We start from the raw sequence: 26,776 nt of genomic DNA, 5'->3' as shown, positions 1-26,776 counted from the left end.
TGGTGCTGTTTGGGTGAAGCCGCTGTTTCGTGGAAGGTGAGCACCGGCCGATGCGTGCTGTAGTACGAGACGTAATTGAACAGTGTCACGTTTGCTAGACTTCGTACGTAGACGTGGTCGATGACGCTGCCTTCTCTCGATGCGAACCATTAGACAGTTTTAGTTTAGCGTTAGCGTAATAGCGGGGTTACGGGAAATAGCGTTACCGTTCCGCAAACGAACTTTGCAGAAAGAGAGTTTTAGTATAGCGTGATAGCGTAGTTTACGTGCGGGACGCTATTCCATTACGCTTTGAATTTCGCATACCTAGGGCACCTAAGATATGTGTGTGTGCGTCCGGAAAGTGCGATAGGCAGCGCAATGGAAGCCAGGAGCGCGTTGTATTTTTACTTCCCATGTCCGTCGATCTGCAACGAAACAGACAAGCAGTACAAGCTGTCTACCATAGCCTCCGAAATCCTCCCATCTCAGAGGCCATATGCCGTCGTCGCGCCTATCTCTCGACTTTATCGACAGGTGGCGCTCACATCTCGGAAAAAATTTCTTTCGTTAGGCTTAGGCGCGTTCTAAACGAGAAGCGATCTCGAAAACTCCGCTAAATTATCCATAAAACATATTGTCGATCCTGCCTGAAGGTAAGCGAAAGCCATTTACGCAATCATTTCCTACCAACGAAGTGAATTATTCAACAGCAACGCCAAATTCAGTTCGAAGCGGGCGACCGGGACCGCCGCCATGTTTTACGTACACTACGTACACCACGCTAACACGGTAACGTTAACTCTGAGAAATAGCGTGCGCACGGTAAACGGTATGGCTCGTTTAGCGTTCTGCGCATGCGCATTTCGATCCCGCTATTCCGGTACGCCCGCTATTCCGGTAACCACGCTAAACTAAAACTGTCTATTATCAACCGTTAGCAACCGTACTCCCGTGGCGGCTGCGTATGGCGCGGTCGCGCGGGCCCCATCTTGAAAGCGATCATCTTACATGAAGGACGAGGGGACGGACGGGTTTTCTCGCCTACGCCTACGCAGAAACGCCTACCCATTAAAACAAAAAGCGCTTTAAGACGGGATACAATTAAGGTGACCGTGCAGTGTGTGTGTGCTTCTTTCCAGCATCAACGGAAAAGGCTTTCAACCCCCTGTCTTCGTGAGCTCTCATACAGTCAAGGACTTGGTCAGAGCAGTACACAGAAAATGGGTCCCCAACCTCTACAAGCTTTAATGTGTCTAACAGGGACATTTCTATATCTATTGCCACGAACCCTTCTCCGACACTAACCCGGAAAGGGACAACATATTTATGCGTTTTAGCGCTGAAAACTATTCTAAACACTTTTTCTCCCTTTTTTCTGTGTTTTTGACAAGCTTGTCAAAGTTCATGGCTTTGCACTACTGAACGGCCCTAGCCTTCACTTTGGTCAAAGAAACCGACTTGTGTGAAGCAAACACACGGGAATCAGCATTGTTAGCTTTTTCTAAGACACACTTGTCAGTGAACACCGCAAAACCTCCTTTATCAGCGTATAACAACCATTATCAACCAGATACGATGATACACGTCTAATGGGGAGTTTTGAACAAAGTGGCTTACACCGTATAAAGCATCAACCCATTCAGAGTTCAGCCTCGCTTCAGTAGCCTGGGCCTTCAGTAGCCCGCCCATCCACTGACCGGACGACATATATAGGAGCTCAGGTTTCGTACGTCCTTGTCCTCCCGACAGCAACCTTCGGTCCCAAGCCAAAGACTTACACAATGTCGTCAGGAAGGTGAGAACCCTCATCAGGGACGTGGATACTGCAACTCGCCTTGCGGAAGTTACTTGATACGCGCTCACGAAATCGCCGCAACTTAGAGACCCTTAGGAGCTCAGTAACCTGGTTGTCCAGGCGTAGGTTCGTCCCCAGCAAGACGCCGGAGGTAGGCAGCCCAACGAAACCTTGAAGTTGCACGCCGAGGAACGTTTTGTGCAGACGAATCTGTCGTTCCCACTCAGCACGCAAGATCTTGAGCACTCTACTTCCATGGCAAAAAGAAGGCATGACTCCCTCGAACAGGGCTAGGACGTCTTGAGGAAGAAAGTTCTTGCGAATGCAAAAAACCTAATTATCGAGAACAGTACATTGCATTGGCAATGTAGATGATGTCCCTTTCAGGGTGATATAGTGTCGAAGAGGAGGAGGCAACAACTTTATTTTGTTAATTTGGCTTAGCGAGGGTTTGCGGCAAAAAGTACTAGCAATGTTCCTGTTAGACAAACTTAAACTTCTAGAGGTTAGGGACCAATTTTCTGCAAACTGCTCTGACCAAGTCCTTGACTTCATGAGAGCTCCCAAAGACAGGGGGTTGAAATACTTTTCCGTTGATGCTACCGACCTGTACTATTCCCTCCCACACTTCCTAGTGCTGAGTTGTGTTGAACACAGCATTGTCAAGTTTGGGTTGCTCAAACTTGCTAGTGAGGTGGGCATATTTCCGGAAGCTTTGTTATGTTTGTTGAGATGTTATTGAGCATCTACTTTTATCCAGTGGCGTATATCCAATGGCGTATATCTTCAAAAAAAAAAAAAAAGAGGAGTGCTTCGGCTCATGTATTGCCCCCTTTTGAGAAAATTCGTTTTAGCCGAGCTTGATAGAGTAAGGTATGCGACCGGGCTAGTTATGATAGATGCCTGTTTGAACATCTCCAGGTTACCAAAGAGCAAACTATTTGGGATATTTCGATGATTTTATGGTTTTCATGGACTGAACTTATGATCGTTTTCAAGATGAGAGTGCTAAAGTTTTTAGGTTTGTTTCGTGAGCATCAACCCCCTTGATGTCACAGCTGCCTTGATGTCACATGGCCTGTTGAAGAGGTCATTAGATTCCTCTATTTCAAGCTCGTTTGCTCTGACCACCGGTTATGCTTTTCCCTCGGGGGAAAAATCACTTCAATCAATGGATACCGTAGGAATTGATGGAAATGAAAAAGCTGACGCCCTTGCACGCCTAGCGCTGACATGTGTCCCAAAAGTGAAAGCTCCAAAAGCTTTTCAGAACCCCAAGGATGCAATCCGCTTTCACTTTAGGGCGATCCACAAGATTCCACTCGAAGCCTGTGTGACTCATGGATTTACTCGCAAAGAAGCGACGCTGTTGTACCGCATCATCCGCGTACACCCCACCCCGTCTTGGTTATTCAAAACGGGTCATTGCGCTTCCATGCTCTGTGCCTTCTGTGATGACATTGGCCACATCGAACATTTCGTTTGGCTATGCCCGCAATTTGATACGAAAAAAAAAAAAACGATGATCGACGGCCTGCAAAACAGCGGTCTTACGGACAGGACCTTTGAAGCCGTTGTTTTACCGGAGGGCCCATGGCAATCAAGAAGAGAGCGCAACGACTGCTGATAGCCTTCCTGCGAGACGCGGTGCTCATCGACAGCTGGTGACACACCCCTGATCTCAACTCAAAGGAAGATAAGGTGGAACAATTGCCGGCTATGTATGCCAGGCCAACCCCGGCTGCTTCAATATCATCACCACTACCACTATCATGCACTACCACCACCACCACCACTTCTGCCTTTGCATTCCACTCATTCTAAATAAAGTTCCTATGTAAGAAAAGTACCGCCATCCTTTGATAAACGCCGCTTCTCTCTCTCCTGTATCTCTGATTGGACGATGATAGCGCGCGCTTTTCACTTCTTTAATATATTTTTTTCCGCCTCAGAGCCATATTGAAAGTCCTCTGCGCAGCCGCAGGCGGCGGCGGCGGGCGCCCGGCCTGAAAGCTTCAACGCAGACTTTCTAGGTGCGCCACCGTCGACTTGGCTTTCGCAAGCAAAAAGTAAAGAAAAAAGCAAGCGCTTTAGGAGAGGAGGCTGGGGAGGAAAGAGTAGATGGCGGTACTTTACTTATATAGGGGCTTTAATTCTAAACGGTTTAAGGGGGGCATAGCGAGCATGTGCTTTAACAATGCCCTAAAGAAGTCATGTCAGCACTTCTTGAACAGTAGTTTCGAGCAGCAGATGTCCCGCGTAATGGAAGCTGCTTGCCCTATCTACCTTTTGGTGTCAGTCGCGGAAAAACAGCTCGGAAGAATTCCCGTAAGCTTGAGGCAAACTGACCCTCAAAATCGAGCGGTGTCTGATAAGACATGCACGACTGTAATTCCATATATTCGTCAGGTATCACATCTGCTCAAGAAAAGTCGCTCTTCGAGATAACATAAAGGTGATTTTTTTCCTTTCCCTACAAACTAAAATGACTGTGTTTGAAAACTAATCCATCAAGAACAAATAAAGTAGAATGTGCTAAAAAGCACAAGAATAAGTTCCTACAGTGCAAGGCGTCTGTTTTTTTACCGTATTCCTTTCTCCTGCGGTAAATGCTATATCGGGGAGTCCGGCAGATGCCTAAAGTTTAAGAGAACATAACAATAAGGTTAATAAGTTAACACCTTATGACTTTCGTGCCCTTCATACTCAGGCGTGTGACTGCAGTCCTGATTTTGATAGTACCGCCATCCTAAGACCCAGGTGGTCACCCAGATGGTCAAAATCAATCCCAGGTGGTCAAAAAACCCCAGGTGGTCAAAATTAATCCGGAATCCCCCACTCATAATTAGATGGTGGTTTTGGCACGTAAAACCTCATAATTTAACTATTCCCCTGGTTGCCCTGGGCCAAATCGGTATGCACTATCTCGGGAATGGTGTTTAATGTTCTAAGTTGCACAGGACCGCTTCGGTTAGCAGCGAGCACTATCTCTGGAACTAGCGTACAATGCCCGTGGTTGCTCCGGACCACCTCGGTATGCACTATCTCGGGGAACAGTGTTTAATGTTCTATTCCTGGTTGCACGAGACCGCTTCGGTTAGCAGCGAGCACTATCTCTGGAACTAACGTACAATGCCCATGGTTGCTCCGGGCCACCTCGGTATGCACTGTCTCAGGGAACGGTGTTTAATATTCTATTCCTGGTTGCACGAGACCGCTTCGGTTAGCAGTGAGCACTATCTCTGGAACTATACTCGCGGACAACTTTCTGTGGCAATGAAGGGAAAGCTACGGAGACAAAGCGCTCACAAGTGAGAGCGCTTCTGAAAAGAGTCCCGTGTTTAAATCCACGTTAGTATATGCTGGAGAAGAGAAAACATAAACACCTTATTAGAAACAGTTAAATAATACAAAACACACCACTGAGTGCAAAAGATTGCTTATTTTGCGGTTTTCCCCTTCTGCGTCTCGGCAAGCGCAAAACCGTCGCACGTGGAAGCTGCGTCGATTCAGCGTCTGTTCCGGGCAACCAAAAGCACTGTCAAACGCTGCCGGACTACTTGGCGCGGTAACACATGTGCAGCAGCCACGCGCCCGTAGCTTTCTCTTCATTGCCACAGAAAGTTGTCCGCGAGTTAGTGTACAATGCCCGTGGTTGCTTCGGGCCACCTCGGTATGTACTATCTCAGGGAAGGGTGTTTAATATTCTATTCCTGGTTGCACGAGACCGCTTCGGTTAGCGGTGAGCACTATCTCTGGAACTAGTGTACAATGCCCGTGGTTGCTCCAGGCCACCTTGGTATGCACTGTCTTAGGGAACGGTGTTTAATGTTCTATTCATGGTTGCACAGGACCACTTGGGTTAGCAGTGAGCATTATCTCTGGAACTAGTGTACAATTCCCCTGGTTGGCCTGGGCGAAATCGGTATGCGCTGTCTCATGGAACCGTATATTGTTGACTGCTACAAAATCAGTTCTAAAGCTTTTGGCCATTCTCACCATTGCACATAGAAAGTAGCTTAATAACGTAATGGTTTGAAGTAGCTAGTGCTTGCCCACGTTTAGTCCCAATTTAATTCAGTGTGCTGTTACCTGTAAGCTGAACCTATCGCTAGGTAGGTTGAGCTCACCATTATTGCGAGGATGACAGGAGAAGGTGAATACGTCTTTGCGGCCTCTAATGACAAAACAAGAAGTTGGCCTTTAGAATAATGTACGGATGTAATGTCATATTGTGTGTACTTATGTTTGAGCCTTTAAATAAATTCTAAATGTGTCCTGTGTGTGTGGCATATGTATTCTGTCTTTATTAACTGCAAGTTTTGGATAGGATGAGGGTCGTAACACTATCGAAAAGTCCGCGCGTGGCCTCCGTGACACGAAGCGCCGGTAACCACGGACGCTGAGAATTCTTGCCTCGCTTGCCGCACACTCAGTGGTACACTCTTGCGGTGGCGGCTTGTCTGGTTGGCTCTTAGGCGGCGTGTTACGCAAGCGACTTAGCGTGGAAGCTTGGACGTGTTGGTGATTCATCGGAAAAAAAAACAGCGCAAAAAAGACAGGTACACGAGAGAGCAGCGCTGTGTTTTTTTTCCCCAGTGTTACATAAGTTGGCGAGACGTTCACTGAAGAGCGGCAAATGCCCAGTGCATTCATGGCGCAGTTCGCTAAAGCGTTGGCGTGAAAGGCGTTCATTGAAAGCGGCACACACCCTGTGCACTTGTAGCGCAGCGTCCTAACGCGTGGGGTCTTTGAGGAACCCATGTGTCTCGGACTCGATTTCACTCAGCATCGGAGAAATTAGAAAGACCTGTTTCGTCATTGTACAGACGGCACATGCGTAGTTACCCTAGTTGGCGTCAACGACGTCCATTGAACCTACTGGCACAGTGACCCAAGCTGGCACCGAAGAGGTTCACTGAAGACCAGCACAGACTGAGTGACACATAACCAGTGCTGTAAATCCGCATCAAAGATTTTCTTCGAACAGCGCTGCCTGCCCAGTCCAGCATCTACAGTGACCCATGTCGGCGTGAAAGGGGTTCGTTGAACAGCGACGCGTATGTACACATTGGTGTAGACTCAGCGGCCAAAGTTCTGTGTGTTCAGAACTGTGTGTTCAGGTAGATTTTTTTTTTGCTGCTGCACTTGGGTTTCGGACAAATATGCCTGTCCTACTAATTTAAACGACAAGAATGATTGATAAGTAGATTTTTGCCGCCGTCAGTTTTTTACTCACATTAACTTGCATACTTTGAAACAGGATAATAAAATTCAAATACAGTGCTGCATCTGGCTTATACTTTCTTTTGGTTCTGGAGTTCTTGTTACAAGTTCATGTTACGAAAAAAAAGAAAGGATGCCGATAAAAAGGTATTAATAAGAATTGGACGTTTACACTTTCGTACGGAAGCTTTCTTCACAACACGAACTGCTCGAAACGACGGCATTTACTAACCATAATAACTACAGCGATTACAAACCATAAAAAAACCGCGCGATATTGCCACGCTTAAAGGTAATGTACCAACTGTTACACAATCACCTAAATATAGACAAGTCCCGTTATATTAAGCAATCCGCCGCAAGAGCTACCTGCCAGAAACATTTCCATACCCTTGCTTCTTACAGATTCCACACAGATGCATAGGCTCAAATTCTCGTTTTTCCCCTGGCGATCAGAGAATGAAATAACCTGACCCCCTCCATTACCAGTAGCACATCCTTAGCCCGTTTCTCCAAACTAATTGAAAGCAAATTGCTAGCCTCGCAATTTAAAGCAGTGTAATGTTTTTTTGCCTTTGTTCTCATATAAGTCAAGTGCCAATGTCATTCTGTCTCTGCAATTTACTTTTGTAGAGTTGTATGCCTTACAGCCGCAAATTGGGCGACCTTTGGTTGTATGTTTTATTTTTTGCCTTGTACTAAATCCCTGTCTCTTTTTGCCCTCCGGTTCTAATTTATAATCCCTATTGGGATTAATACCCACCCCAGCTGCTACACGCCATGTATCCTACGAGCTATACTAACAAATGCGCCTTCTGCTCGGCGCCCTATACCCTCTACCACATGGTATGGGAATGTCAACAAAACCCATCGACACCACCCATCACCGGACCAGCCGTCGAGCAATGGGACGCCCAGCTGACAAGCCCGAGCCCTGAAGACCAGCATCGCCTGGTGAGCAGGGCCAAGCTATCGGCTCAGGCCCACGGCATCCTGGACTAGGGACGCCGCCCACCTCGGACGATTTTAGCGTCTGCTCATTTCTCTAAATAAAGTTTATTCCTCCTCCTATTGGGATTGACAGTATTGTTACGATGGGGTGTGTTTATTTAACAGATGAATTGATTAAAAGGGGCCGCGCCGACACCGAGCCGCTACCAAGACAAGTGCACTTCGTTCTCCTCTTCTTCAGTCCTTTTCGTAGCTTTAGCGTAACACTCCTCCCTTCTCAGACGAAGCCCGCTGGGCGAGTAACTGTTACGTCCACTCGGAGTCACGTGGATGACAGCGTTTCAGGCGAGCGACGTGAACAAGCTGCGTCTTCTTAGACCGGTAGCCATTGGACACGAGACGAGCAATCGAGTAGGTCACATCCCTTAGACGATCGGTGATGACGAAAGGCCCGGTGTAACGGGCCAGAAACTTCTGGCACAGGCCGCGCTTGCGAAGTGGTGTCCAAAGCCATACAATGTCCCCTTTGTCGTATGACACATTCTTATGTCGTGAATCGTAGCGGATCTTGGAGTGGTCTTGGGACGCCAACGTACGGAGCTGAGCTATGCGGCGTGCTTCCTCAGCGCGGCAGAGAGTCTGGGCAATAGAAGAGTCCGTATGAGGAGTAAAAGGTAGAATGGTGTCAAGGAAGCTGCGGGGTGATCGAACATAAAGAAGATAGAAAGGGCTGTAGCCTGTAGTTTCATGCTTTGCGGTGTTGTAGGCGTATGTCATAAAAGGCAAGATGTCATCCCAATTTTTGTGCCTGGAATCCACGTACATCGAAAGCATGTTGGTCAAAGTTCTGTTAGTGCGCTCGACGAGACCATTCGTATGTGGGTGATACGGGGTCGCGTGGCGAAACTGGCAAGCACAGAGACGCAACAGCTCTTCGACTACGTCGGCCACGAACTGCCGACCGCGATCGCTCACAATAACACGAGGTGGTCCATGACGGAGTATAACAGAGGACAGGAGGAAGCTCGAAACATCAAGAGCCGTGGCCGTTGGCATCGCTGCGGTTTCAGCATAACGCGTCAGATGGTCGACGCAGACTATAATCCAACGGTTGTCGTTCGTTGAGCGCGGAAATGGGCCGAGAAGGTCCACTCCAACCATTTCGAAAGGAGATGACGGTGGCGCTACAGGGCGAAGGAGTCCGACCGGAGCAGTATTAGGGCGCTTGAATTGCTGGCACTTGTTACAGCTGGCAACATACTTTTCTATATCTCGTCGCATACTGGTCCAGTAGAATCGGCCCTGAATGCGGTGGCATGTTCTGGTGAAACCCAGGTGCCCTGCGGTCGAGTCGTCGTGCATAGCACGGAGCACGTGGGTTCTAAATTTTTTAGGGACCACTAAGAGGAGACGGGCACCATCAGCCGCATAATTCTTCTTGTAGAGCAGGCCATCTTGGATGACAAAGCCATTGTGACCTGTTGGCTGAGCAGCTGAGGCGAAGAGGGCATCCAGGCTGCGGTCGTCACGCTGCTCTTGCCGGAAGGTGGCCAGGTCGGGGAAAAGAATGTCGTCGATGGCGGCCAGAAACTCATCGAAATTGTCGGCGTCACATTCACTTGTTTGTAGAGGGAGCCTCGAAAGACAATCGGCGTCCGCATGATGTCGGCCACTCTTATAACAGACTGCAAAGTCAAATTCCTGTAAACGTAGCGCCCATCGAGCAAGGCGGCCAGACGGGTCGCGGAGACCAACCAACCAACATAGTGAATGGTGGTCAGTAACGACCGTGAAGCGGTGCCCGTAGAGATATGGCCGGAACTTCTGGACTGCAAAGACGACAGCGAGACACTCTTGCCCAGTCACGGTGTAATTTTGTTCGGCCTTGCTCAACGAACGGCTGGCGTATGCAATGGCATGCTCGGCGTCACCAAAGCGCTGCACGAGGACGGCGCCGAGGCCGATTCCACTCGCGTCGGTGTGCAATTCTGTTGTGGCAGAGGGGTCAAAATGAAGTATGGGTCCGGAAGAGAGCAGGAACTTCAGTTTACGAAACGAGGAATCGCAATCTGCTGTCCAGATGAAAGGGTTATCCTTGCGCAGCAATGAAGTCAGGGGGTAGGCAGTATCGGCAAAGTTGGGCACAAAACGTCGAAAGTACGAGCAAAGACCCAAGAAGCTCCTCAGTTCGCGCTGTGACTGCGGTTGTTTAAAGCCGCTAACTGCAGCGACCTTCTGTGGGTCTGGTCGCACCCCGTGCTTGTCCACTAGATGTCCAAGTACTAGCGCCTCTCGTTGGCCAAAGTGACATTTCTTTGAATTGAGTGTAAGTGCAGCTTGTTCAAGGCACGTCAAAACAATGTCCAGTCGATCGTTGTGCTCTGCAAAAGTGCGGCCAAAAATGACGACGTCATCAAGATAACACAAACAAATCTCCCATTTCAGGCCGCGCAGTACCGTGTCCATAAATCTTTCAAATGTTGCAGGTGCGTTCACAAACCAAACGGCATAACGTTGAATTCAAACAAGCCGTCTGGGGTCACAAAAGCGGTTTTCTCTTTGTCAGCTGAATGCATGGGTATCTGCCAGTAGCCTGATCGGAGGTCCACAGATGAAAAGTAGGACGCGGAATGAAGGCAATCGACAACGTCATCGATGCGGGGAAGCGGATACACATCCTTTTTCGTCACAGAATTGAGACGCCGGTAGTCGACACAAAACCTCCAGGACCCATCTTTATTTTTCACGAGGATGACCGGCGCAGCCCATGGGCTAGAGGATTCTTGGATGATGCCCTTGGCTAGCATGTCGTCGACCTGTTCAGCGATGATCTTGCGCTCTGACGCGGACACGCGGTAAGGCTTCTGCCTTATGGGATGCGCGGAACCCGTGTCGATCCGGTGGCGAGCCCGCGTAGCTGGAACGCGTACTTTGCTAGCGTTCTGCTCGAAATCAAATAATGACGCATGTTTGCTAAGGACGCTGACCAGGGCTTGACGCTTCTCTGAAGACAGTGACTTGTTTATCATTTTTAGAAAAGGCAACGAGTCTTCAGGGACAACGGGGCCAGCCCCGTGCTCTCGGGATTCGTGTGACGTGTCATCAGTTAAAGCGCCTATGTGGAGGCTGGTATCCACTTCAAAAGAGGCAAGTCGCATACCCTTGGGTAGCACAACTGACTGGGAGGCTAAATTTGACACCCACAATGTAGTTGTTCCGCAGGCCACAGAGAGGACGCATCGAGGTACGAGCACACTTTTCTTCACAACCATCGAAGGCACATGTATTGGCGTCGACACCGCAAGCAGCAACTCGAACTCTGGATAAGGAACGTGCCGGTAAGACAGCATCTTCAATCACGGCGAGAGTGCATGAACAGGCAGCAGGTTGGTCGGCAAGAGGAGAGAGGAAAAGCTCGCCAGTACCGCAGTCAACAGTGGCACCGCACTGTTGTAGGAAATCGAGGCCAAGAATTACGTTGTGAGTGGATTGAGCAAGAACTGCAAATTCGGCTTGATACACGTGATCAGAGAAATAAACGTTCGCGGTGCACACTCCAATAGGTCGGAGCAACTCTCCACTCACAGCACGAAATGCATTAGCGTTATCCCAGAGAAACATCACTTTACGGCCTAGTTGGGTTTTGAAATCCAAGCTGATAACGGAGACACTCGCTCCTGTGTCCACTAAGGCCAACGTAGCAACATTGTCCACTAAAACACGAATCTTGTTATGACACATGGTGACGGGCGGAGGCATAGGGGCGTGTAGCTGAAGATGACTGGCGACCTCACCTCCATTGGTCGCGCCGCCTAGTTTCCCGGCGGCGGTGACGTCAGACATCGTCGCGGAGATGGAGACCTGCGCTGGCGTGAAGGCGAAGGCGTCAAGCTCCGCACATAAGCTGGTGAGTCGCTGCGGTAATTCGCCTGGTGGTTTGTCCTGCCATCGGAGTCAGAAGGCCAGCGTGTCCCGTCACCGTGGCGATTGCTGCGTCGATAAAAAGTGCGTGGTCGCTCATACGACGGTGGTGACGTGCGACGGCGATGTGGACAAAATCTGGCGACATGTCCGCGAATACCGCATTGGAAGCAGATGGGACGCTCACGGGACGCACTGAAATTGTCATTCGCTGGATAACTGGCACGGCCATCCCACTCTTGAGGAACTGCAGGTGCTCTGGGTGAGTAACCGCCGTGGAACTGATAACTTGAATGCGCGTTCATAGTAGGATTTGACGCTCTTGCACGAGGAGCGAAGTTGGAGGCATCTGTGGAGACGGCGGTGATGGACGTCTCACCGAAGTCGCAGTGAGCAAAGGGCTCTCGAACCCGCGCAGTCGAGAGGGAAGCCGCCTCACGTCGGTCAAGCTCCTCGCGCACCACTTGCCGAATAACTGACGCAAGGTCGGATGAAGCTGGGACCACGTCAACACTGGCGACGTTAGTTACGTTCGCCAGGCGGCCGAACTTCGGTGTGATACGCCGAGCTCTCAAGGCTTCAAACGTGCGGCAGTGCCGAATGACGTCACTGACGGAGTCGATACTGTCTTTTCTGATGAGGAACTGCTACACGTCCTCGGCAATCCCTTTTAGAAGATGACCAACTTTGTCCTCTTCTGTCATCTGAGGGTCCAGGGCCTTGCACAATTTCAGCTCTTTCTCGATGCACGTCGTGCATGTTTCGCCGGGAACTTGGGCTCGCTGCATTAGGGTTTGTTCTGCACGCTTCTTTTTAGCTGCCGGATCTCCGAAGCACTTCTTGATTTCATCTACGAACCGTTCCCACGTCGTCATGCTTTCTTCGTGGTTTTCAAACCACACTGACACGGTTCCCTCGAGGAAGAAGGCAACGCTGTTAAGCTGGGCGGTGGCATTCCAGCCATTGAACCTACTTGCGCGTTGGTAAAAGCTGAGCCATCCGTCCACGTCTTCCCCGGCTTTTCCAGCGAAGGTTCGTGGTTCGATGTAGGGCTGCCATTGGGAGCTGGAAGAAGGCGGCGGGTTGTCACCGTCGGAAGCCATCTCTTGTGGCAGACCGGCAATTCGGCGACTTCGGCGAAGCTCCACGGATTGCGCTCCTGCGGGCGGTTCGTCGTCGTTGCTCGGGGACGCCGTTGTTCTACCCAGCACCTCCACCAAAACTGTTACGATGGGGTGTGTTTATTTAACAGATGAATTGATCAAAAGGGGCCGCGCCGACACCGAGCCGCTACCAAGACAAGTGCACTTCGTTCTCCTCTTCTTCAGTCCTTTTCGTAGCTTTAGCGTAACACTATGTATAAATAAATACAATAAATTCTGCTTATGCAGGTGGAAGATTGCCATCGTTGCGATTCAGCGTTCTTTCTGTAGTCTGGACAAGGGACTGAGATACTGCCTTCAAATCCAGTTTCCTTGGCAATGATGGATGCCTTGTCTCGGTAAATGACACATTTTCGGGCTGCCACGTGCTCCGCAAGTGCATTGGAAACGACATTCTTTTTCACATCTGATTCATTTCTAATTCTTCTCTTTGACATCGTACATTTGTTGCTTCAAGCGCTTTCAAAATTACTGCTTTCAATATTACTGCTTTTAGTAATAACCTGCGCAATTCGCGCAGGGTATTCTGTATACGACGCTTGGAAACATCTCTTCTTCTGCGTCTACCAGTTCATGCTGCAACTATAGTGGGCCGAAACGAGCACTACATTGACTTCATAGGGGTTCAGAACATGTGCTAAGGTCTCGCTCACTGAATTGAATTGAATTCTGGGATTTTACGTGCCAAAACCACGCTTTGATTATGAGGCACGCCGTAGTGGGGGACTACGGATTAATTTCGACTACCTGGGGTTTTTTTAACGCGCACCCAATGCACGGCACACGGGCGTTTTTGCATTCCGCGACCTCGTGCTTAGCAGTGCAGCACTAAATCCGCTAGACCACCGCGGCGGGTAGGCCTCGCTCACTCAAGGGACAAAGGGAAGGGTGGCGCGAGCTCGAGGGCACGTGGCCTGCCATGTGGCAGGCCTCAACGATAGTCCATGGAACGATAGAAAATTTCGGGCTATGCTCACTCGGACGTAATCTGTGCAGGTCACTGTCAGAGATCTGGTCGACAGCATTAAAGTAAAAATATTACAGCGAGCCCGGAAAGATTGCTCTAATCAGGACGCTCAGAGTATACGTCGCGAACATTTTAGTGCGGTTACCCCGGAAGTTTCATTCGTTGCGTAAAACATCGTTCACGCAGGCTAGTCAGCTCGCTTGGCCACGCGTCCTTGAGTTAACGCTGCCATTCAATATGTCCCGAAAATGAGGCCTTGGCACGTGTTCCGGAAACCCATAGGAAGTGAACGCGACGCATATATGTTCCTGCCTGCGCGTTGCAGCATGAACTGATACCTGTGAAGGGCACGCTGTAGAAGATTTTTTCGGCGTGGTGTAGGTATACCCTGCGTAAAGTGCGACTACATTTATTTCAACAAAAGATGCAATTTCGAAAAGTGCTTGAAGCACCATATCTGACGTGAAAACAAAAATGTCGCTTGCGACGTACTTAGGGAGGACGTGGCAGCCTCTAACCATGACATTGACCTTCTAGGACAAGGCTTTCTTTATCGCCAAGAATCTGGATTTCACGCTAGTATCTCGGGTGCTTGCTATCCAGACTACAGAAAAGACTGAATCGCAGCGATGTCATTATTCCGTCTACATACGCAAGATGCCCAGGTCAGATTTCTAACAGTAACTGTTTGCACACAAGGCTTCCGTACAAATGAGTGGAAGCTCTTATCAGTCATATGCAATAAAATCTCTTTATAACGAAGTTGAAGGGAGAGCCGAAATTACTTCATTATATTCATTACTGCTCTCCAATGCAATATATGTGCAATGCCGCGCAGAAATTTGAACTTCCTATAGAAGAAGGTGCGGCCAGCGGAACTGCTACATGACTACGCGCGCGCTGAAATTTTAATAAAACAGCAAAATAAAGTTCGGCCTCTTGAACACACGACTTAGCATCTGACACGATTGCAGTTACGATAGCTGCCTTCTTGTTTCAATGTGATCATCTTTCGTTTTCGCTTTTAGTTGGCTCGTCTCTAGCATCGCGAAAAGGCGACGTGGTTCAGTAGGTTGCACGCTGCGACGCCAACAATGTTTGACGTGTTCGAGCAGCATGTGGCACACACAGGGAGGCATGGCCTCTGAGACTGCACCAGTGCGGTCGCCGAGGCAACGCCTAGCTGCACTAACTAGCGCGGTGCCGTAGTGATAGAAATTACGATGGTGCTAATAATACTCGGCATATGCGCAGCTACGCGCAGTGGTGAGGAGGACCAGTGTTCGGCAGCGCATTCAACGCAAATACCCAAGCTTTGAACATCGGCACCGAATGTGTGCTCAACCCTGCGGAAAGCGATGTATTGAGCCTGCAAGGGTCGGGCATTTCTTGGTTCGGAGACAAATTAAGTTTCGTAGTTCTATTGGCAGGATAATTTTACTTAGTTGAAACAAAGTTTTAAAAACGGGGATTTCAAAGGGAATTTCACTTTGTTACATCCAATAATCCGTTATAACCCGTTTCGTTATAACGAAGTTTCACTGCAACATATATTTGTTAATATATTTTGTCTTACTGTCTAATTACAGGTGCCAAATCTCATGTCAAGCATCATTAGGAAAAAGCTGAATTTTCTGCGGGTGAACCAGCTTGTGTAATGGCCTAAGCCAGCTCCCTGAATCGTGAAGTGACCAATGTGTGATCACACGTATGTCACCTTGGGGCCCTAAAGGACCTGTGACTCAAGAAACTACAGGGCTACATCGCGTAAATAATGACTAGTAGGTGTACCTGGCTGTTCGAAAATTTATTTAATCTGCTAAGAAAACGTTTTAACACTGCTACAAGATGTATCGCAAAATTTCTTATAGCCGCTTTTAAAACAACTATAAGATGCCTTGCAAAACACCTTATAGCCGTTTTTAAAACGGCTACAAGATGTCTTGCAGGACGTCTTATATATTTTATTTGGCGGTGCATTAGACGGTCTTTCCGACGGCTACAAAACATTTTTAAGACATCCGATGAAGTCACGTCAACACGGCTACAAGACGTCTTAACTATCTTGATAATACGTCTACAAGATGTCTTGTAGACGTTATAAGGATATTGAAGATGTCCTGCAAATCTTGTCAAGACGTCTTGTAGACGGCTAAAAGGCTAATGTGTGTTCAGTGGGGTGGAGGAGACGATAGACCACGTAGTCCTTACGTGTGACGCGATCGGGGCGCCAGCCGCTGAAGATATATGTCACCGTCGGCGCAGCCCTCGGCTTTGAAATTCTTGGACTTGTGGGCGATGGCGATTGTGCTGTCGACAAAACTTTGGTAGCATGGACGAAGGGGCGCCTCGAGTGCTGGGGAGCAGAAACTCTCAATAGTTAACGGCCCACGTTGGGCAACAGTGCACGTGTGATTGGGTTAACTTAGTTTGCATGGACTTTTCTTTAAAGCAAGAGTTCTTTTTTGGCTAGGGCGTGGTATTCCCCACTGAGTTAGCCACGCCCGCCCGTTGATGGTGATGGTAGGCATTATCACCATCATGTTAGATTAGCGCCTGCTCCAACTAGATGACTGCGACGTCGCTTCCTATATACTAGGACAATTTTTTTTTTACCTCTGACTTGGAACATATGCTCTGGCGGTGCCCCGCGTTACACGACGGCGACGATGTCACGTCGACCAAATGGGAGGCTGCCCTAAGCAGCCCCGATCTTGAAGCACAGCTATGGGCTGTCCATCGGGCCCGCGACGCAGCAGAGAGGCTCGGCCTTTCTGTGCCGACGTGGGAGCGGCCCGCTACGTGCTGACGCGCGTTCCGACGGACAATAATAAAGTTTTACCATACCATACCGTACCATACCATACCATACACGGGCTACGCGAGTGTAGCTACGGTAGGAAGTCGCTTGGTGTAGAAAAGTGTAGCACCGCCTACCTACACGAAGCCATCTTTTATAGCTGTAGTGTAGCATGAAATCTACACGTTCTACACTACGGTTTCCATGAGTGTAGGCAGCAGACGACAAACAACCAGGCTGGCGTTGCAACGCGTGGCGTCATTTTGTCTGTGACTGTCGGCGCTGATATACCGAGGATAGGTAATACTCGCGGCAAGGACGGTAATGAAGTGCTGACGTGACCATGTGTCACAGAGAGAGGTAAGCTAACCTTCCGAGAAGACAAAACTACCTTACTCACGGATGGCGCAGAATGTTTCAGACTCCACGCTGTATTATACGCATTGAGAAGTTGCCTACGTGCACTGCACAATCGCGATGTATTTCGCTGCAGTTCTTCTAGACTTGTTGATGAAAGGAAACTCGTCCATGGGCATTTAGTTTCAGGCAAGGGCATATAACGCAGCCAGTAAGTGCGAAGTCGGGCGCTTTTCGTCTGCTGATGCAGAAGACGACGCGCAGCCTTCTCTGATTGGCCACAGCCCAGCGAGCCAAGTGCAGCACACGACGTCATAGCCTCTTCCCGGCACTACACTCGTCTACACGAGTCTGCCCGACGCGTAGGTGAAAACAATTTTCCCTCTGCCGGGAGGTTGAAAAACGATTTGGTCTGGTCGTGTGACTTTTTTTCCCCCATTTTTTTGTAATATGATAATAATCTTTAGTTCTTTCTTTCCACAGAATACAGAATGAGAGCGGACGTAAGGGTAAAAGCCGCATGCAGCGGCTTGAGAGAGCCCCATTACGCCCCACATGGCAGTATGGCGAGGAAACAGCTTAGTTATGACAAACGCAGAGGAATACTGAAAACATTGGAATACATTCTGAACTTGCAAACGTACAAGGGCAAAAATACTTACAGTAGGGATCAGTAAGAAAATATACGTACAATATTGAGAACATTAACATTGTGTGATTTAACAAACAATAACGCAACATGCAAAAAAAAAGGAACACAGAATGAAACACCATCCATTAGTGCAGGAGCGGCAAAACACTAATTAACTTATTTTTGGATAATTCTTCCAATGAGATGTTATTTCGTTCAAGTGTGTTGAGGTAACAGGGAAGTTTATAGGCGCTTGATTGAAATCGGTACACAGTCCGACAGAACGGTGTAGACCAAGCCGTGCAACGGCGTACATTGTACATGGGCACATGGCTTTGAAGGTTGAATATCGTCAACACATCTGCGTTGTTTGTTCTAATAGCATTCTTGTACATAAGAATTAACCTGAAGGCATAAAGATTAGGCACTTGAATTATGTTAAACTCGGAATAATAGTTTTCTGTGTGGGCATACCATGGTATGTTAGCAACCAACCTTATCGCACGTTTCTGAGTAACAATAATCTTGGATAAATTGTGTTTCGTACTTGTGCCCCAGACAGTGTGGCAATAGTTAAGTATTGGAACTAAGAATGCGTTGTAGATTAACAGTTTAATTCTTGTTGATAGTACATACCGTTGACGACTTAGCACCCTATTCACTTTGTTCATTTTTGATCGTATGTTATTAATTTGGGCATCCCAATTAAGCGATTCCGAGAAGGTTACTCCCAGAAATTTGATACTACGCACGATTTCAATATAGTTGTCCCCAAACCTAAGCATAATATCTTCTACAACTTTGTTTTTCGCTCGAAATACCATGGCTTTAGTTTTGCTTGTGTTCACCTTTAGGTAATTTTCCTGCGACCATTGATACATGTATTGCAAAAACTGATTACCTGTAGAGGATAAGTCATTTTCTCTTCTACCCGTAATGAGCACCGTAAGGTCATCAGCGTAGGCAGTAAGGTTCACCGGTAGCTTAGTGTAAAATATATCATTTAAGTAAACCAAAAACAGCAAAGGGCCTAAGACGCTGCCTTGCGGCACGTCCGATTTTATGTATTGGCCATCAGACAGAGCATCATTGTGTGCTACAATTTGTTTACGATGTTGAAGGTATGACCGTATCAATAAATTAGGAATCCCCCTTATACCATAGTGGCTTAGTTTATTTACTAGCAAGTCATGGTTGATTAAATCGAAGGCTTTGGAAAAGTCAATATAAATTCCGAGGACAAGGAGCTTGTCTTCAAGTGCATTTATGATGAGTTCCTTTTGCTTGAGAAGTGCCAACTCAGTGGATCTTTTTGGTCTGAACCCGAACTGATCATTCGACAAAACGGAATGCTTATCTAAGAAATTAGTTATTCTCGTGTGAATTATTTTCTCTATACCTTTAGAAATTACCGGTAGAATAGAAATTGGCCTATAATTTGAAAATTCAGAGGTATCGCCTCCTTTGTGTATCACAATAACTTTCGCAATCTGCATCTGCTTAGGAAATACTCCACTACTGAGACAAAGGTTGAATATGTATGTTAACATTGGAGCTAACAAATCAATTACATATTTTAGAGGTTTTATTTGAAAACCGTTATTATCTAAAGTCCTACTGTTCTTAAGATTTTTGAATACAGAAATTATTTCATTTTTGGTTGTAGGGGACATGAACATCGATCGACATCGAGACTCCTGGTGCTTGGTGAATTGACGTGTTGGTCGAATGAATGGGAGAGCAGAGTGTATTTGTGATATTCAGAAAGAAATTGTTAAAGGCATTCGAGAGATCGCGCCCTGTCAGCACAGCACCATCGCTCATAATGCAGTTTGGACGACTGTTGTAGTGACGTCCAAGTAGTTTACCTAGTTGATGCCATCGATGCTGAGGGTTCGTGCTAGAATTATCTGAAAATGAATAGCTGAAGTATTCGTACTTGGCTTGACGTAGTTCTTTGTTCAAGTTATTGCGATATTTCTTATATTGAGACAATTTCACGGGATCCTTGGATTTAACAAATTGCGCGTATAGTTTCGTTCTTTTTTCAATTTTTTTCAATAAGGCGTTCGTAATCCACGGTTTCTTCGATTTTCGTTTGCGACAGCATTTTAAAGGAAAGCAGTCTTGATATATGTGTTGTAACTCAGTCATTAGTGCATCGTATGCAACATCTGCATCAGACAGGGACAGTATATGGGAGAAGTCGGCTGTACATATTTCATTACGAAAGGTGTCGAGGGCTTTTGAATCAATGCAGCGATAATAATACGCCGGTGATTTAGAAGCATGTTTAGGGTTGGTATTAGCAATAAAAGCAAACACTGGAAAGTGATCACTGACGTCAGTTATCAAAGTTCCGGACGTTATAGTGCCTTTATCGTTGTTAGTGATAATTAAATCTAAAGTAGAGGAAGTGGAACAAGTTACGCGCGTTGGTACATTAATTACATTCACAAGAGCGTAAGAATCAAGTAAAGAAGCAAATTCTGTCTGCTGTGGTGACACGGTTCAGCATATCGATATTCATATCACCGGAAAGGTATAGCACATGCTCATTTATAGACACATAATCAAAAAGGACTTCTAACGATGAAAAAAAATTTTGAAGTTTTCCGTCTGGAGGGCGACAACACAAAATAGATTTTTGTCACTCTGAACGGTTAGCACTTCACAGTCCGGAGTGCAGAACGTGAAATTCTCAAGAATTGTTGCAGGAAGCGAATTCACAATTTGCAGGGATACACCACCACCTCTTCGAGTTTGCCTGTTATTAGCAAAGTGAGTATAATTGTCTAGTACAAAATATGTTGAATCATCGTGGTACCAGGTTTCAGTGAACATTATTGCATGGAACGCAAAATTAAGGGAAGTAAACAGGTCATGTATTTCGTCAGCCTTGTTGCACACAGAATGACAGTTCATATGAAAAAGAGCAATGCTATTCTCAGAGTAAACGCTATCTAGATCTGCGATAGAAGAAAGTTCGAGGCAGCTCATGGGCGTATCCATGTTTTTAGCTCATTTTACTCAAATCGATCGAGCTAGTGATCCTTAGTCTGGCACTGTTTTCAGATTTGCGGGCATAAATGTGCCCATCACGTACCCAAACAAACTTCGAGTTTGTTTCACGTTTTTTGGCAATGGCCTGTGCAAGGAGGCGCTTCCTTTCAGGACACAGGTGCTCATTGACGTAAATTGGCACAGATTCAGAAAACCCAAGTTCACTAGCCGTTAGTCGCTTTCGTTTTCCTTTCTCCAGCACTGCATTTCGTTTCCTTCGGAGTGCAAACTGGACAATAATGTTCTTTTCAGTTTGGCTTCCTGGTATTGAAACCCGGTGGCACACGTCAATGTCAGACGGTGATATGGGTTCCCCAATACAGTCACCAAGCTTCACCACGATTTCCGTCAGTTTTTCATTAGCATTCACTGGTATGCCTTTTATTTCTATATTGGCGTTTCGCGAATACTGTTCGCCGTCCACGATTCGTGACTCGTTCGATTTCATTTGACTTTCTATCTGATCACAACGTGACTTTAGGTTGTCATTTTCAGTGCGCAAGCGCTTATTTTCTTTAGAACTACTTTCAGGCTGGTAACCATATCATCAAATTTGTCATCAGTAAACTTGAGATTGGCTTTTATTTCTCTGAGTTCATTTCGAAAATCTCGTTCCAGAGAATCTTTCAAATTCTTGAGTTCGATCCTGATTTCTCTTTTCAGGTCCTCAAGGGCACTTACCAATTCTTTACTTATTTTTGCCATGATGACCAACAGTAAGTTACAAGAAAACACTGGTATGCTATCGTATGGCAGTAGTGGCGTGGCACAATTTCAAGTGTAGTAACGAAGTTACAAAAGGAATAAACAGATTTCACCAACCTGCAGCAAAAAGATACTGCTGTCAGTCCATGCGAATGATCCAGTGCTGTTCACGCCACTGCTGCCATTTGGTCGGTGTCCGACAAGGTCCCGGTATTTGTAGTCTTTTCGCTGATGACGTCAAGACGTTTCAGCAAACCAGCAGCTAGGAACAGTGCGCACGTTTCGTCTTGGGGTCAGCGCTTTTCTCGGGGTAGCGGCCGAAGGGCGAAAGCTTGACCACACGTGGCAGGTAGGCCCAGGAAGTAGATAGGAAAAGACGGATGATCAGAATGAACTGATTACCGAAACCTGCAGCAAAAAGATACTGCTGTCAGTCCATGCGAATGATCCAGTGCTGTTCACGCCACTGCTGCCATTTGGTCGGTGTCCGACAAGGTCCCGGTATTTGTAGTCTTTTCGCTGATGACGTCAAGACGTTTCAGCAAACCAGCAGCTAGGAACAGTGCGCACGTTTCGTCTTGAGGTCAGCGCTTTGCTCGGGGCAGCGGCCGAAGGACGAAAGCTTGACCACACGTGGCAGGTAGGCCCAGGAAGTAGATAGGAAAAGACGGATGATCAGAATGAACTGATTACCTAAACCTGCAGCAAAAAGATACTGCAGTCAGTCCATGCGAATGATCCAGTGCTGTTCACGCCACTGTTGCCATTTTGACTTTGACTTCACCGCCCATCTTTGACGAAGTGCCATAAATGCACACGTTGTTAGAAGGGGCTGATCTCTCTGCGTGGTCAGTTGAAACTTGATCTTTTTTTTTCTTGTTTTAATCTTCTCATGCTTTCTTATATTTTCTGGCCTCACCCCATCACCTGTGCATAGTAGCCAACCGGGCGCTCATAAGACCTGGTTAACCTGTCTGCCTTTCACCCCTTGTTTTCCTCCTCCTTGATCCTCGGCGGATATTTTGATATATATATATATATATATATATATATATATATATATATATATATGGCCATTCAGTTACGCTTATGCATTGCCGCGAAGTACCACAGAATTTGTCCAGGATTCCTGGGTATGAGTAGCAGCGTATAAAACGTGTTTTACTAGTCTTGGAGTATATATGCTTGCCCTGTATGGGATCCGTTTTGTGGTGTGCATATTAATGCATTAGAAAAATCCAATCCGCCGTGGTAAGGTATGCCCTCGGGAGATACGGCCGCTTTGTGAGTGTAACAGCAATGAAAAAAGAACTCAGTGTGATCCCTTTGTTTGAACAACGAGGCAGGTTACGACTTAAGTTGCTTTATTCTATATTCCGCACTCGTCTGCTAATCAGAAAGCCCCGCATTATGCTTTCTCGCGTAAAGTCCATCCACTTAAAGTTAGACCGTACCTTTCCAGGTCAGATAACTTTGAATGTTCTTTTTTTTTTTCGAAGAAACATTGTTGCTTGGAATCCACTATCTGCGGATGCGGTGTACAGCAACAATGTTTATGTTTGCCGCACGCAATGCCCTTAATGACGCTGTGGTTCATGTATGAATAAAGAATAAAGTTAAAGTAATCCATGACAAGCGCATAAATTTACATTGGTTAGCGTTTATTTTGATGAGCCACTCGTTACAACAATTAGTTACGGCGTCAAGGTCAGAGAGGACTCGGAAAATACCTTTGTCATTTTCTTTTCATTTCTCTATACATAAGTTAATCATCAGTGAACAGATGAAGAAGAAGAAGAACGTAAACTTTATTATCAAATCGATAAGATTTGAGTCCGGCGTATTTTTAGTGGGTCTGGGCACCCGCCGCGGACGCGGTTCCGAGACCTTGTCTCGAAGCGGCTTCCTCGGCTCGCTGGACGGCCCAGAGCTGTACTGTCAGGTTCGAGCTGAGCAGTGCGGTCTTCCAACGCGAGCGGAGGCTGGCGGTGGAAGAGACGGAGGTTTCGGCACTGCCCGAATTGTTTGTTATGTCCTGACATTCCCATAACATGTGATTAAGTGTGGCAACCTCGCCACAGGATGTGCATCTGTTTGTAGTGTACATGTCTGGATACATGGCGTGCATGAGTCTTGGGTTTATGTAAGAATCAGTTTGTAATTGCCTGTAGTGTACTGCTTGCGCCCTGTCTAACCTAGCGTGAGGGAATGGGTATACGCGTCTCTGTAACTGGTAGTGTGTCGTGATGTCGTGGAACCTGGTCAAACGATCCTCCCACGCCCAGACGTTTGCAGTACCCCGCGGGGGCTCTTCCTCCGATGATGCTCGGTGAGTGAGGCCTCGAGCAACGCGGTGAGCCGCTTCGTTGGGGGTGCTCAGTCCAGTGTGTGCCGGGATCCAAAGCAAGTGCCTTCGGTTATCGACGTCGGCCTCTCCCTGGTGTATGGGATGTCGCTTGAGTATGTGATACGCCTCTTGCGATATGCGCCCATTTGAAAAATTGCGAATTGCCGTTTGCGAATCGCAGATCACGTATGTAGCCTTGGTTTGTGTAAGGGCCAGTGCTATGGCCGCTTCCTCTGCCGCTTCGGCATATGTCGTGTTCACGGTGACGCTCGTGAGGTGGTTACCTCGGTGTCTATAGTAACTGCCGCCACGAAACTCTTCCTGTCTCGATAACGGGCTGCGTCGGTGAAGACTGCCTCCTTGTCGTTGGAGTAACTTTGGTTCATGTGTTGTGCCCTGGCTTTACGTCTCCCCGTGTGGTGTTGGGGGTGCATGTTGCGAGGCAATGGGGGCACGTATAGTTGCTCGCGCATGGTTCTTGGCATTTCCACTTTGATGCCGTGCTGCGTGTGGTATGTAATGCCGAGCTTTTCGAGCACGTGCCTGTCCGAGCGGGTCTTGGATAGGCGCTCAAGTTGGGACACTTGTTGCGCCTCCACAAGTTCATCGAGCGTGTTGTGCAAGCCTAGTTCTAGGAGCTTGGTGGTGCTCACTCCGGGCGCAAGTCCCAACGCACATTTGTACGCCTTGCGTACGAGGGCGTTGAGCTTGTTTCTTTCTGCAACCGTCCAGTTGTGAAACGCTGCCGTGTACGTTATTTGAGAAATAACGAAGGCTTGTATAAGTCGTATGACGTTGCCTTCGCGCATGCCCGCGTGTTTGTTGGTTATGCGTCGGATGAGCTACATCGTGCTGGTGGCCTTTGCTGTTATCTTGCGAAGTGCTTCGCCATTGCCGCCCTTGTGTTCAATCATCATTCCTAGTACCCGAATCTTGTCTACCATCGGGATGGGTAGGCCGTTTGATGCCGTTAATTGGATCTCTTCCTTTTCCGGGGGGGGGGGGTGTAGCCTTTAGGTGGGCACCCCTTTCTGACCGCTCTATATACACCTTTTCACTGTAGCCTTCCTGGACGCCGCCATAGCGCCAGATAGCTCACCGCTAGCGACATCTTGCGGCGGACCCATCTTGGGCTGTTTGCTCTCCGGTCTTTCCGTCGATACGCGTACATTCGTCTCATCGTACGTCCTCAAGTTCTCGTGTTCGTTTTGTGTAAGCTTTGCGGAGACGTTAGTTCGGTTTGTTTGTGAACCTCTGAGCTTACCTCACTAACAGGACGGTCGGCATCGAGTGCTTTGCAATTTGTGGTGTCTGTGCATGAGTGGTGCGCGCTCCACGGCCGCGGTTACGTTCCGATGGCCGGTGTTTCGTCTAAGGAGCCCGTGGACTTGGGAGGTAAGTTCACTCAACATGTTTCTGATTTAATTCACCGCGTTAATGTTCACAACAACGCTATAGTGACAATTCTCACAACGAGCACGATGAAGTAGCACTTTTTGCTCGTCAAATGCCACTACAACGCTGCCGTGCCGCTGTCGGAAAATTGTTCACCTAGCTGCAGTAAATGTGGCACCGCACTAGCGCTGCACTTGAAAGCTATCGCTCGCAGTTTCTTCGTGCGAGCAGTTCGCTGTAGCTGTACTGCATTGACGTCGTGCTTGTCCTGCTTTTCAACGTGGTAAAAGTCGGTGGTCCGTTGAAGCTAATCGAGAAACCTCGCTATTGACTCGTCGCGATATGCTGTCGCATGAGGCCGATATGCGCCTACATATTTTTTGTTGACATCAAAAATGATTAATTGCGTGGGCGCCAACAATCTGGGTAGAACTACTTAAGCTCAGTCACCACCTAGACTTTCCTGGGTGGTGTTGGCTCGGTGCCTAGGGAAGGCATGCGACTGCCTGCAGTCTCGATTGACGGATCGTGAATGCATAGATCCGGATGGAGCAAAATCGCTGTCGGTGTGTCCGTGCGAGAATTATGCAGTAATTGATGGCATATTGTGGACTTATCGTTGTGAGCAGCCGTAGTATCTTAGAAGGCTTAGAAGGTAGGCTGTCGCGCTGCTGAGATCGTACACGCGGGTTCAATTATCGGCCACGCCTACCGCAAGTTGAAGTGGGCGAAATGCGAGAACACACGCGTATCCACAGTTTGGTGGTTAAAATTAATCTGGTGTTCCCGACTAGGTTGTGCCGCATATCATGGTTTTCTCGAATACAATCTCATAATTACATCAGGTGTCATTGCTCTCCTTGACTTAATTATTTTCCACTTTCGGTAAAAAATAATTTATTCACGCTAATTGTTACCCATCCGAGGAAACCAATAACCCTTTTGCTAACTTTTTTTTTTTTTTTAGGCGGCCGCAGTTATGACCATCCTTGCATGGTGAAGAGATGGCTGGACGACATGCGAGAGTGGCCTGCTGTGAGAGTCCCCGACATAATTTTTTACTTGTTGAATTCCAAGGCATGCGACCTGCAGGCTGTGAAGAATTACAGGTCGCTGGAATCCTACAACTATCTCCAGAGCGGTTGGGTCGGCAAGTTGTTGGTCCACCGCATTGACCAGGCGAATCATCGGCACGGGGTTTAGATCGGTGCGTTTGCCGTCAAAAAAAATGCGCAGAACATACACGTGATGAAGGCAACGGCACAAAATCTTTTCTGTTGACTGCGGCGACCCACTGTCTTTTCAAATCGGCGTCAGCGGGAAACCGATGCAGCAAATACACGTTGCATCCGCACACCTCTTGCAACACGTTGTGCGTGCCGCAGAGCTCTTTTCTTGCAGCGTTCCTCTTCTTCTGGTTATAACTGCAGCCGTAAACAACGCAGTGATGCCCTGTTGATAAACTGTTCTTGA

This window comes from Dermacentor silvarum, chromosome 11, assembly GCF_013339745.2.
Source record: "Dermacentor silvarum isolate Dsil-2018 chromosome 11, BIME_Dsil_1.4, whole genome shotgun sequence".
Classification (NCBI taxonomy): domain Eukaryota; kingdom Metazoa; phylum Arthropoda; class Arachnida; order Ixodida; family Ixodidae; genus Dermacentor; species Dermacentor silvarum.
This window is presented reverse-complemented; position numbering follows the sequence as displayed.